The sequence below is a fragment of the Nomascus leucogenys genome, chromosome 12, assembly GCF_006542625.1.
Source record: "Nomascus leucogenys isolate Asia chromosome 12, Asia_NLE_v1, whole genome shotgun sequence".
NCBI classification, from domain to species: domain Eukaryota; kingdom Metazoa; phylum Chordata; class Mammalia; order Primates; family Hylobatidae; genus Nomascus; species Nomascus leucogenys.
Genome location: NC_044392.1, coordinates 35,170,158 through 35,182,206, shown reverse-complemented (window position 1 = coordinate 35,182,206; position 12,049 = coordinate 35,170,158).

Below are 12,049 nucleotides of genomic sequence, written 5' to 3'. Positions count from 1 at the left end.
GCCATCATTTTTTATTGTGTCTATTTGATTCTTCTCTCTTTTCTTCTTTATTAGTCTGGCTAGTGGTCTATTTATTTTATTAATCTTTTCAAAAAAGCAGCTCCTGGATTCATTGATTTTTGGAGGGTTTTTCATGTCTTATCTCCTTCAGTTCTGCTCTGATCCTAGTTATTTCTTCTCTTCTGCTAGTTTTTGAATTTCTTTTTTCTTGCTTCTCTAGTTTTTCTAATTGTGATGTTAGGGTGTCGATTTTACATCTTTCCCGGTTTCGCATGTGGGCATTTAGTGCTATAAATTTCCCTCTAAACACTGCTTTAGCTGTGTCCCAGAGATTCTGGTACGTTGTGTCTTTGTACTCATTGGTTCCAAAGAACTTATTTATTTGTGCCTTAATTTCATTATTTACCCAGTAGTCATTTGGGAGCAGACTCTTCGGTTTCCATGTAGTTCTGCAGTTTTGAGTGAGTTTCTTAATCCTGAGTTCGAATTTGATTGCACTGTGCTCTGAGACATTGTTCGTTATGATATCCATGCTTTTGCATTTGCTGAGGAGTGTTTTACTTCCAATTATGTGGTCAATTTCAGAATAAGTGTGATGTGGTACTGAGAAGAATATATATTCTGTTGACTTGGGGTGGAGAGTTCTGTAGATGTCTATTAGATCTGCTTGGTCCAGAGTTGAGTTCAAGTCCTGAATATACTTGTTAATTTTCTGACTCATTGATCTGTCTAATATTGACAGTGGGGTGTTAAAGTCTTCCACTATTATTGTGCGGGAGTCTAAGTCTCTTTGCAGGTCCCTAAGAACTTGCTTTATGAATCTGGGTGCTCCTGTATTGGGTGCATATATATTGAGAATAGTTAACTCTTTTTGTCGCATTGATCTCTTTACCATTATGTAATGCCCTTCTTTGTCTTTTTTGATCTTTGTTGGTTTAAAGTTCGTTTTATCAGAGACTAGGATTGCAATCCCTGCTTTTTTTGCTTTCCATTCGCTTGGTAAATATTCCTCCATCCCTTTATTTTGAGCCTATGTGTGTCTTTGTATGTGAGATGGGTCTCCTGAATACAGCACACCAATGAGTCTTGACTCTTTATCCAATTTGCCAGTCTGTGTCTTTTAATTGGGGGCATTTAGCCCGTTTACATTTAAGGTTAATATTGTTCTGTGTGAATTTGATCCTGTTATTATGATGCTAGCTGGTTATTTTGCCCATTAGTTGATGCAGTTTCTTCATAGTATCAATGGTCTTTACAATTTGGTATGTTTTTGCAGTGGCTGGTACTGGGTTTTCCTTTCCATATTTAGTGCTTCCTTCAGTAGCTCTTATAAAGCAGACCTGGTGGTGACAAAATCTCTCAGCATTTGCTTGTCTGAAAAGGATTTTATTTCTCCTTTATTTATGAAACTTAGTTTGGCTGGATATGAAATTTGGGGTTGAAAATTCTTTTCTTTAAGAATGTTGAATATTGGTCCCCACTCTCTTCTGGCTTGTAGGGTTTCTGCAAATAGATCCACTGTTAGTCTGATGGGCTTCTTTTTGTGGGTAACTTAAACTTTCTCTCTGGCTGTCCTTAATATTTTCTCTTCATTTCAACTTTGGTGATTTTGATGATTACGTGTCTTGGGGTTGCTCTTCTCGAGGAGTATCTTGGTGGTGTTCTCTGTATTTCCTGAATTTGAATGTTAGCCTTTCTTGCTAGATTGGGAAGTTCTCCTGGATGATATCCTGAAGTGTGTTTTCCAACTTGGTTCCATTCTCCCCATCACTTTCAGGTACTCCAATCAACCATAGATTTGTATTTTTCACATAGTCTTATCTATCTTGAAGGCTTTGTTTGTTCTTTTTCATTCTTTTTTCTCTAATCTTGTCTTCATGCTTTATTTCATTAAGTTGATCTTCAATCTCTGATATCCTTTCTTCTGTTTGATTGATTTGGCTATTGATACTTTTATATGCTTCACGAAGTTCTCGTGCTGTGTTTTTCAGCTCCATCAGGTCATTTATGTTCTTCTCTAAATTGGTTATTCTAGTTAGCAATTCCTTTATCCTTTTATCAAGGCTCTTAACTTCTTTCAATTGGGCTAGAACATGCTCCTTTAGCTCAGAGGAGTTATTACCCACCTTCTGAAGCCTACTTCTGTCAATTCGTCAAACTCATTCTCAGTACAGTTTTGTTCTCTTGCTAGTGAAGAGTTGTGATCCTTTGGGGGAGAAGAGGCATTCTGGTTTTTGGAATTTTCAGCCTTTTTGGGCTGGTTTTTCCTCATCTTCATAGATTTATCTACCTTTGATCTTTGAGGCTGAGGACCTTTGGATGGGGTTTTTGCATGGGTGTCCTTTTTGTTGATGTTTATGCTATTGCTTTCTGTTAATTTTCCTTCTAATAGTCAGGCCCCTCTTCAAAAGGTCTGCTGGAGTTTGTTGGAGGTCCACTCCAGACCCAGTTTGCCTGGTTATCACCAGCAGATGCTGCAAAACAGCAAAGATTGCTGCCTGCTCCTTCCTCTGGAAGCTTCATTCCAGAGTGGCACCTGCCAGATGCCAGCTGGAGCTCTCCTGTATGAGGTGTCTCTTGACCCCTGCTGGGAGGTATCTCCCAGTCAGGAGGCACGGGGATCAGGGACTCACTTGAGGAGGTTCACGCCATATTCTCCTGCCTCAGCCTCCCAAGTAGCTGGGGACCTACAGGTGCCTGCCACCACGCCCGGCTAATATTTTGTATTTTTAGTAGAGATGGGGTTTCACATGTTAGCCAGGATGGTCTCGATCTCCTGACCTCGTGATCCGCCTGCCTGGGCCTCCCAAAGTGCTGGGATTACAGGTGTGAACTACCACACCTGGACTGTGGTTTCTTAAAGTAGATATTTATATCATTTAAGACCTTCTTTTTCTATATAAATATTTAAAGCTCTTTTTATTATACTTTAAGTTTTAGTGTGCATGTGCACAACGTGCAGGTTTGTTACATATGTATACATGTGCCATGTTGGTGTGCTGCACCCATTAACTCCTCATTTACATTACATATATCCCCTAATGCTATCCCTCCCCCCTCCCCCCAACCCACAACAGGCCCCGGTGTATGATGTTCCCCTTCCTGTGTCCAAGTGTTCTCACTGTTAAATTCCCACCCATGAGTTTGCGATAGTTTGCTGAGAATGATGGTTTCCAGCTTCATCCATGTCGCTACAAAGGACATGAACTCATCATTTTTTATGGCTGCATAGTATTCCATGGTGTATATGTACCACATTTTCTTAATCCAGTCTATCATTGTTGGACATTTGGGTTGGTTCCAAGTCTTTACTATTGTGAATAGTGCCACACTAAACGTACATGTGCATGTATCTTTACAGCAGCATGATTTATAATCCTTTGGGTATATACCCAGTAATGGGATGGCTGGGTCAAATGGTATTTCTAGATCCCTGAGGAACTGCCACAGTGACTTCCACAATGGTTGAACTAGTTTACAGTCCCACCAACAGTGTAAAAGTGTTCCTATTTCTCCACATCCTCTCCAGCACCTGTTGTTTCCTGACTTTTTAATGATCGCCATTCTAACTGGTATGAGATGGTATCTCATTGTGGTTTTGATTTGCATTTCTCTGATGGCCAGTGATGATGAGCATTTTTTCATGTGTCTTTTGGCTGCATAAATGTCTTCTTTTGAGAAGTGTCTGTTCATACCCTTTGCCTGTAAGTTGGATTCCTTAGTATTTTATTCTCTTTGAAGCAATTGTGAATGGGAGTTCACTCATGATTTGACTCTCTGTTTGTCTGTTATCCGTGTGTAAGAATGCTTGTGGGTTTTGCACATTGATTTTGTATCTTGAGACTTTGCTGAAGTTGCTTATCAGCTTAAGGAGATTTTGGGCTGAGACGATGGGGTTTTCTAGATATGCAATCATGTCATCTGCGAACAGGGACAATTTGACTTCCTCTTTTCCTAATTGAATACCCTTTATTTCCTTCTCCTGCCTGATTGCCCTGGCCAGAACTTCCAACACTATGTTGAATAGGAGTGGTGAGAGAGGGCATCCCTGTCTTGTGCCAGTTTTCAAAGGGAATGCTTCCAGTTTTTGCTCATTCAGTATGACATTGGCTGTGGGTTTGTCATAAATAGCTCTTATTATTTTGAGATATGTCCCATCAATACCTAATTTATTGAGAGTTTTTAGCATAAAGGGCTGTTGAATTTTGTCAAAGGCCTTTTCTGCATCTATTGAGATAATCATGTGGTTTTGTCTTTGGTTCTGTTTATATGCTGGATTACATTTATTGATTCGTGTATGTTGAACCAGCCTTGCATCCCAGGGATGAAGCCCACTTGATCACGGTGGATAAGCTTTTGGATGTGTTGCTGGATTAGGTTTGCCAGTATTTTACTGAGGATTTTTGCATCAATGTTCATCAGGGATATTGGTCTAAAATTCTGTGTTTTTGTTGTGTCTCTGCCAGGCTTTGGTATCAGGATGATGCTGGCCTCATAAAATGAGTTAGGGGGATTACCTCTTTTTCTATTGATTGGAATAGTCTCAGAAGGAATGGTACCAGCTCCTCCTTGTACCTCTGGTGGAATTCAGCTGTGAATCTGTCTGGTCCTGGATTTTTTTGATTGGTAAGCTATTAATTATTGCCTCAATTTCAGAACCTGTTATTGGTCTATTCAGAGATTCAACTTCTTCCTGGTTTAGTCTTGGGAGGATGTATGTGTCGAGGAATTTATCCATTTCTTCTAGATTTTCTAGTTTATTTGTGTAGCAGTGTTTATAGTATTCTCTGATGGTAGTTTGTATGTCTGTGGGATCGGTTGTGATATCCCCTTTATCATTTTTTATTGCGTCTATTTGATTCTTCTCTCTTTTCTTCTTTATTAGTCTTGCTAGCAGTCTATCAATTTTGTTGATCTTTCCAAAAAACCAGCTCCTGGATTCATTGATTTTTTGAAGGGTTTTTTGTGTCTCTATCTCCTTCAGTTCTGCTCTGATCTTAGTTATTTCTCGCCTTCTGCTAGTTTTGAATGTGTTTGCTCTTGCTTCTCTGGTTCTTTTAATTGTGATGTTAAGGTGTTAATTTTAGATCTTTCATGCTTTCTCTTGTGGGTATTTAGTGCTACAAAGTTCCCTCTACACACTGCTTTAAATGTATCCCAGAGATTCTGGTATGTTGTGTCTTTGTTCTCATTGGTTTCAAAGAACATCTTTATTTCTGCCTTCATTTCATTATGTACCCAGTAGTCATTCAGGAGCAGTTTGTTCAGTTTCCATGTAGTTGAGCCGTTTTGAGTGAGTTTCTTAATCCTGAGTTCTAGTTTGATTGCACTGTGGTCTGAGAGACAGTTTGTTATAATTTCTGTTCTTTTACATTTTCTGAGGAGTGCTTTACTTCCAACTATGTGGGCAATTTTGGAATAAGCGTGGGGTGGTGCTGAGGAGAATGTATATTCTGTTGATTTGGGGTGGAGAGTTCTGTAGATATCTATTAGGTCCACTTGGTGCAGAGCTGAGTTCAATTCCTGGATATCCTTGTTAACTTTCTGTCTCATTGACCTGTCTAATGTTGACAGTGGGGTGTTAAAATCTCCCATTATTATTGTGTGGGAGCCTACGTCTCTTTGTAGATCTCTAAGGACTTGCTTTATGAATCTGGGTGCTCCTGTATTGGGTGCATATATATTCAGGATAGTTAGCTCTTCTTGTTGAATTGATCACTTTCCTGTTGTGTAATGGCCTTCTTTGTCTCTTTTGATCTTTGTTGGTTTGAAGTCTGTTTTATCAGAGACTAGGATTGCAACCCCTGCCTTTTTTTGTTTTCCATTTGCTTGGTACATCTTCCTCTATCCCTTTATTTTGAGCCTATGTGTGTCTCTGCATGTGAGATGGGCTTCCTGAATACAGCACACTGATGGGTCTTGACTCTTTATCCAGTTTGCCAGTATGCGTCTTTGAATTGGAGCATTTAGCCCATTTACATTTAAGGTTAATATTGTTATGTGTCAATTTGATCCTGTCATTATGATGTTAGCTGGTTATTTTGCTCATTAGTTGATGCATTTTCTTCCTAGCCTCAATGGTCTTTGCAATTTGGCATGATTTTGCAGTGGCTGGTACCGGTTGTTCCTTTCCATGTTTAGTGCTTCCTTCAGGAGCTCTTGTAGGGCAGGTCTGGTGGTGATAAATCTCTCAACATTTGCTTGTCTGTAAAGGATTTTATTTCTCCTTCACTTATGAAGCTTAGTTTGGCTGGATATGAAATTCTGGGTTGAAAATTATTTTCTTTAAGAATGTTGAATATTTGCCCCTACTCTCTTCTGGCTTGTAGAGTTTCTGCCAAGAGATCAGCTATTAGTCTGATGGGCTTCCCTTTGTGGGTAACCCAACCTTTCTCTCTGGCTGCCCTTAACATTTTTTCCTTCATTTCAACTTTGGTGAATCTGACAATTATGTGTCTTGGAGTTGCTCTTCTCAAGGAGTATCCTTGTGGCATTTTCTATATTTCCTGAATTTGAATGTTGGCTTGCCTTGCTACATTGGGGAAGTTCTCCTGGATAATATCCTGCAGAGCATTTTCCAACTTGGTTCCATTCTCTCCTTCACTTTCACGTACACCAATCAGACATAGATTTGGTCTTTTCACATAGTCCCATACTTCTTGGAGGCTTTGTTCATTTGTTTTTATTCTTTTTTCTCTAATCTTCTCTTCTCACTTCATTTCATTCATTTGATCTTCCATCACTGATACCCTTTCTCCCAGTTGATCAAATCAGCTACTGAGGCTTGTACATTTATCATGCAGTTCTCGTGCCATGGTTTTCAGCTCCGTCAGATCCTTTAAGGACTTCTCTGCATTGGTTATTCTAGTTAGCCATTCATCTAATCTTTTTTCAAGGTTTTTAACTTCTTTGCCATGGGTTCGACCTTCCTCCTTTAGCTCAGAGAAGTTTGATCATCTGAAGCCTTCTTCTCTCAACTCGTCAAAGTCTTTCTCCATCCAGCTTTGTTCCGTTGCTGGCAAGGAGCTGGATTCCTTTGGAGGAGGAGAGGTGCTCTGATTTTTAGAATTTTCAGTTTTTTTGCTCTGTTTTTTCCCTATCTTTGTGGTTTTATCTACCTTTGGTCTTTGATGATGGTGATGTACAGATGGGGTTTTGGTGTGGATGTCCTTTCCGTTTGTTAGTTTTCCTTCTAACAGTCGGGACCTTCAGCTGCAGGTGTGTTGGAGTTTGCTGGAGGTCCACTCCAGACCCTGTTTGCCTAGGTATCAGCAGTGGACACTGCAGAACAGCGAATATTGGTGAACAGCAAATGTTGCTGCCTGATTGTTCCTCTAGAAGTTTTGTCTCAGAGGGGTACCCGGTTGTGTGAGGTGTCAGTCTGCCCCTACTGGGGGATGCCTCCCAGTTAGGCTACTCGGGGGTCAGGGACCCACTTGAGGAGGCCGTCTGTCCATTCTCAGATCTCAAGCTGCATGCTGGGGGAACCACTACTGTCTTCCAAGCTGTCAGACAGTGACATTTAAGCCTGCAGAGATTTCTGCTGCCTTTTGTTTGGCTATGCCCTGCCCCCAGAGGTGGAGTCTATAAAGGCAGGCAGGCCTCCTTGAGCTGCGGCGGGCTCCACCCAGTTTGAGCTTCCTGGCCGCTTTGTTTACCTGCTCCAGCCTGAGCAATGGCGGGCGCCCCTCCTCCAGCCTCGCTGCCACCTCGCAGTTTGATCTCAGACTGCTGTGCTAGCAATGAGCGAGGCTCCATGGGCATAGGATCCTCTGAGCCAGGTGCAGGATATACTCTCCTGGTGTGCTGTTTGCGAAGACCATTGGAAAAGCACAGTATTAGGGTGGGAGTGACCCAATTTTCCAGGTGTCGTCTGTCACCCCTTTCCTTGGCTAGGAAAGGGAATTCCCTGACCCCTTGTGCTTCTTGGGTGAGGCAATGCCTCGCCCTACTTCGGCTCATGCTCGGTGCACTGCACCCACTGTCCTGCACCCACTGTCCGACAATCCCCAGTGAGATGAACCCAGTACCTCAGTTGGAAATGCAGAAATCATCTGTCTTCTGCGTCACTCATGCTGGGAGCTGTAGACTGGAGCTGTTCCTATTCGGCCATCTTGGAACCGCCCCCCATAAATATTTAATCCTTTAAATTCCACTTTGAGCACTGCTCTAGACACATCCCACACATTGTGATGTGTTGTTTTCTCTTACTGTTTTTGCTTTTCATCATTGCTACCCAGTTACACAATTGCTGGGTAAAGGGGGCAGTACACTCAAGTCAAAGCTGAATGACAATAAAGGGCAAATATCCAAAAAGCTTCCCCAATCATTTACTGGTTGTTCATCAAGTTTTGACTTCCCAACCAATCTGGATGCTAATGTCTACTTTTCAGAGTCCTTGTGTAGTTGTTTTTCTATTGTACTCTAGAGTTTTTTTTATTGTAATCAGTGGGAGAGATGAACTGTGGTAGGCTTACTCCATCTTGGCCAGCACCTGAAATCCTATTTATTTCTGAGATTTCATCAGAGACCTACTGAAGAGTTGTGTGTTGAAAGATAGCACTCATCCTGATGGGACTGGACCTTTGGTTTAACTGTCCCTATAGCCACCACCTGAGATAAGGGACAAAAATGGGACTCAGAATATGCCTTTTGTTCCTAAAGGAAAGCACCTGCCACTCATGCTTTCCAAGGGAATAGAAATTCCCTGACCACTTTAGATTAGAATAATCAAAAGCTGAACTCTGCTCTGTAGAGATCACATTTGAGAAGGTTTGCCCAGTGAAGGCAGAAGAGTAAAAAGTTCTTCTGAGCAAATGTTGTGCACCTATAGATATCCTAGTCCCAGTGAGAGCTCTTCTTTTTACTCATTCTTTCATTCTTCTTTCCCTCTTTCTCTCCCCTTGTCCCTCTAAATCACTAATTGCTTAACAGTAGTGTCAATATTTTTAATTGTATGTTATCTATAATTAAAAATAAATTTGAGCCATCATCTCAAACATAAATAAACACACATGCATGATTTATAAAATCTAGCAAACCCATCTATAATACTTACTTATGTGCTAGTTACTTTTCTAAGCACTTTACTTAATTAGCTACTATAAATCTACCAAATAAATATGAATAAAGCTTAATTTTATTCTTTTTTTCGGTAAAAAGTACATATCAAGAGAGTTGTCAGTTCTCAACCCAAAAGAGGAAGTCATCTTTTCCTTTCCCTGAAATTGACATTGCCATCTTCCTTCCCAGTGTGGCACTAGAGGGACGGGTGGCTTCTCCCATCACACACTACATCTTCTTTTCCCCTCTTTCTTCCTGCCAACAACTATCAGCTCTCACCAGCCTCCTCATTTCCAAGCTGTTCCTTGCAATCCACTAATGAAATTCCTGTTTCTTTTGTAATTGTATTTCAGCATGGTTCATGCTCTGATACCAACCTTAAATCAAATTCTTTGCAGAGAGACTATCACAGGGTGACAAGCTCCTTTCTGCATGTCTCATTACTGAAACATTTATTCAGAGCTTCCTGAATGATATGAATGGCTGCCTTTGAGTGCTGCAATGACTTAATACACTACAACTAAAGGATTTTAATTTCCTCTCCTGGTCTCCTCACTTTGGTTCCTGCCTGAGTTTCCCTCTTATTTTGGATGCACAGCCGTGGTGCAGGGTGGATGGGACCACACTTGAGCCTACAGCCCTGAGAGGGCCTATTCTAGCTCTGGATCCTGGGGCATAGTTCATTGAAGGAGTCTTCAACTCTAGGCCTGTGTGGTTTGCCCAGATTTTGGCCAGCTGGTTTTCCCATTATAGCACCTGTTCTCTCCAAGGAGGGCTAAATTCAAAATGAAGAACAAAGCCCTTAGAAAGGGGAGTACAGGATGGTAGCTGCAATCTTTCTGGTAGCCTTAGCAAGGGGCCCATATCTAGGACACTTTCTGAATTTTTGTTTGCCAGTTAAGATTGATGCTGGTCTCATGAGGGATCATAAACATGAAAACCACCATGAAGAGGTAAGAATGGTTTGGGGATGACATGAGAAATACAGAAGTCTGGATAGAGATTTACAGGTTTTTATAAAGGGGGTCAAGTGTCACTTGGGAGATGAGCATAACAGGATGCTGAAGGAGATTTTTCCTTTTCGTTCCAGAATTAGCAACTGGGATTCAAAGAAGATGATATGGGAGATCTAGTGTCGCATATTCTAAAAAGAGCAAAAAAATTAGGACCAGGCACTTCTTAGGGCTTAATAAGAGGTAAAATATCCTTGCTCAAATGTTACATGTTTATTGAACAGTTTGAATTCAATGACATGTAAACATCAAAGAAATATTTTTTCTGTTAATCTCCCTTTCCTTCTCTTTGTTGACATCTCAGGCAAATTCCACAGTTTTCCACTCATTTCTAGTTATTAAAAAGTGCAAGCCAGTACAATTTAAGATGTCCATCTCATCTCCTTCCCTCTTCCCATCTCAGGCTTGACTAGTGGCCTCAATAACCTATAGAGGGAACAACCTTTTTCTCTCTTCCTACCCTCCTAGTTCTAGCTTACTTGGGATTGGCAATTAAGAAGTAGAAATAGGAGAGAGGGCAGGGGTCATCATAGGTAGTGACCCCTGTACATGGAATAACCTTGAAGGTGGTAAGTTTATGGACAGCCTGAGCCACAAGAGATATTCACAGTTTAACTGGATATCAATTAATTAACTCATTTGACTGGCTTTTACAGATGTAAGAGTTTGGTGGCCTAAGAGATAAGAGGAATGAGGCAGGAGTGTATATAAATAATTTAACCCAGTTATAGGATAACAAATAAATGCAAAATCCAGTCATGTGAAGAAGTGGCTAGGTCAGGCATTTGGACTTCCACAAGTGGACTGGGACCTGAATGGCGTGGGCTTGGTGAGCTACATCTTCTTGCTCCTCTCTGATCATGATTCAAATTCAATGATTCAGAAGATATCCTTCAAAGCTATTGGATGACTAGTTGTTTTATTAGTGAGGAAGTACTTTTTAGCCCAGATATGATTTAGAATTAGGTATACAAATATTTATGAACATTAAACTTATAATTTTTTTAATAAGGAATCTCTTCAAATCATTATCTTAGGTGTTTGCATTGTTTAGGAGAATTGAGCATATTAGAGTAGCAGGTAAATCTTGTGACTCTAATTCAAAATTATGGAGTATTTGGTTTGAGCTTTTGACTTTAAGTAGAACTCTTACTAAATGTATATATTTGCATTAGCACACTTAAGAAGTCTTAAGTTTTACCTTATTTATAAGTTTAATTTATTAGATTTATAAGAGTTATTCAAGCATTTAAGAAGGCCTTTTTGCTAAGTCAGACAACTGGGGAACTTAAAAGGAAAATTAAATATATTTAATAATTTAATGCAACAAAATATTTAAAGGAGTTGAACTAAATTTGTAAATTAGACTAAATGTTGATGACCTCATAAAAGGAAATTTTTAATGATTGCTAGAACTATAAATAGCATAATAAGATCTGTAGGCTGAATTTAAAAGCTTCAGAAAGAACTAGATTTTTGAATAAATGGAATATTAATTTCAAAATCAAGGTAAACTCTGAATAATCCTTTCTGTGCACCCAATCTGCCCTGGACAGCCACCTGTCAGGGTTCTCTTTTGGCTGCTGCTCCTTCTTAGCTCACACTCACAGCTCCAAAAGTCCTCTGTATGGCAGGCCTCTGAATGCAGTACTTTGGGGACCCTGGGTGGGAGTAGGGATAGATGAAGAGGCTCCCCACTCCTTTGCTCTCCAACATAGGACAGCCACCTCTGACTTGATCTCTTCTGAAAACTTCCTGCAACTTCTGGTAGTTGGGGCTGCTTCCCCTGCAACCCAGCCCTCTCAGTTGGGCTAAGAGCAAGATGCCTCCCATTTTGCTCCTTCTGTAGTGTCTGTATAGCCCACAGGAAATTCATGCACCCCTGCTGTGACCAATGGTGGGAGCACAAAGTGTTCCACTACCACCTTGCCCTACCTTCATCTTCATTACTCTCTTCTGCTCAGATAGAAGGG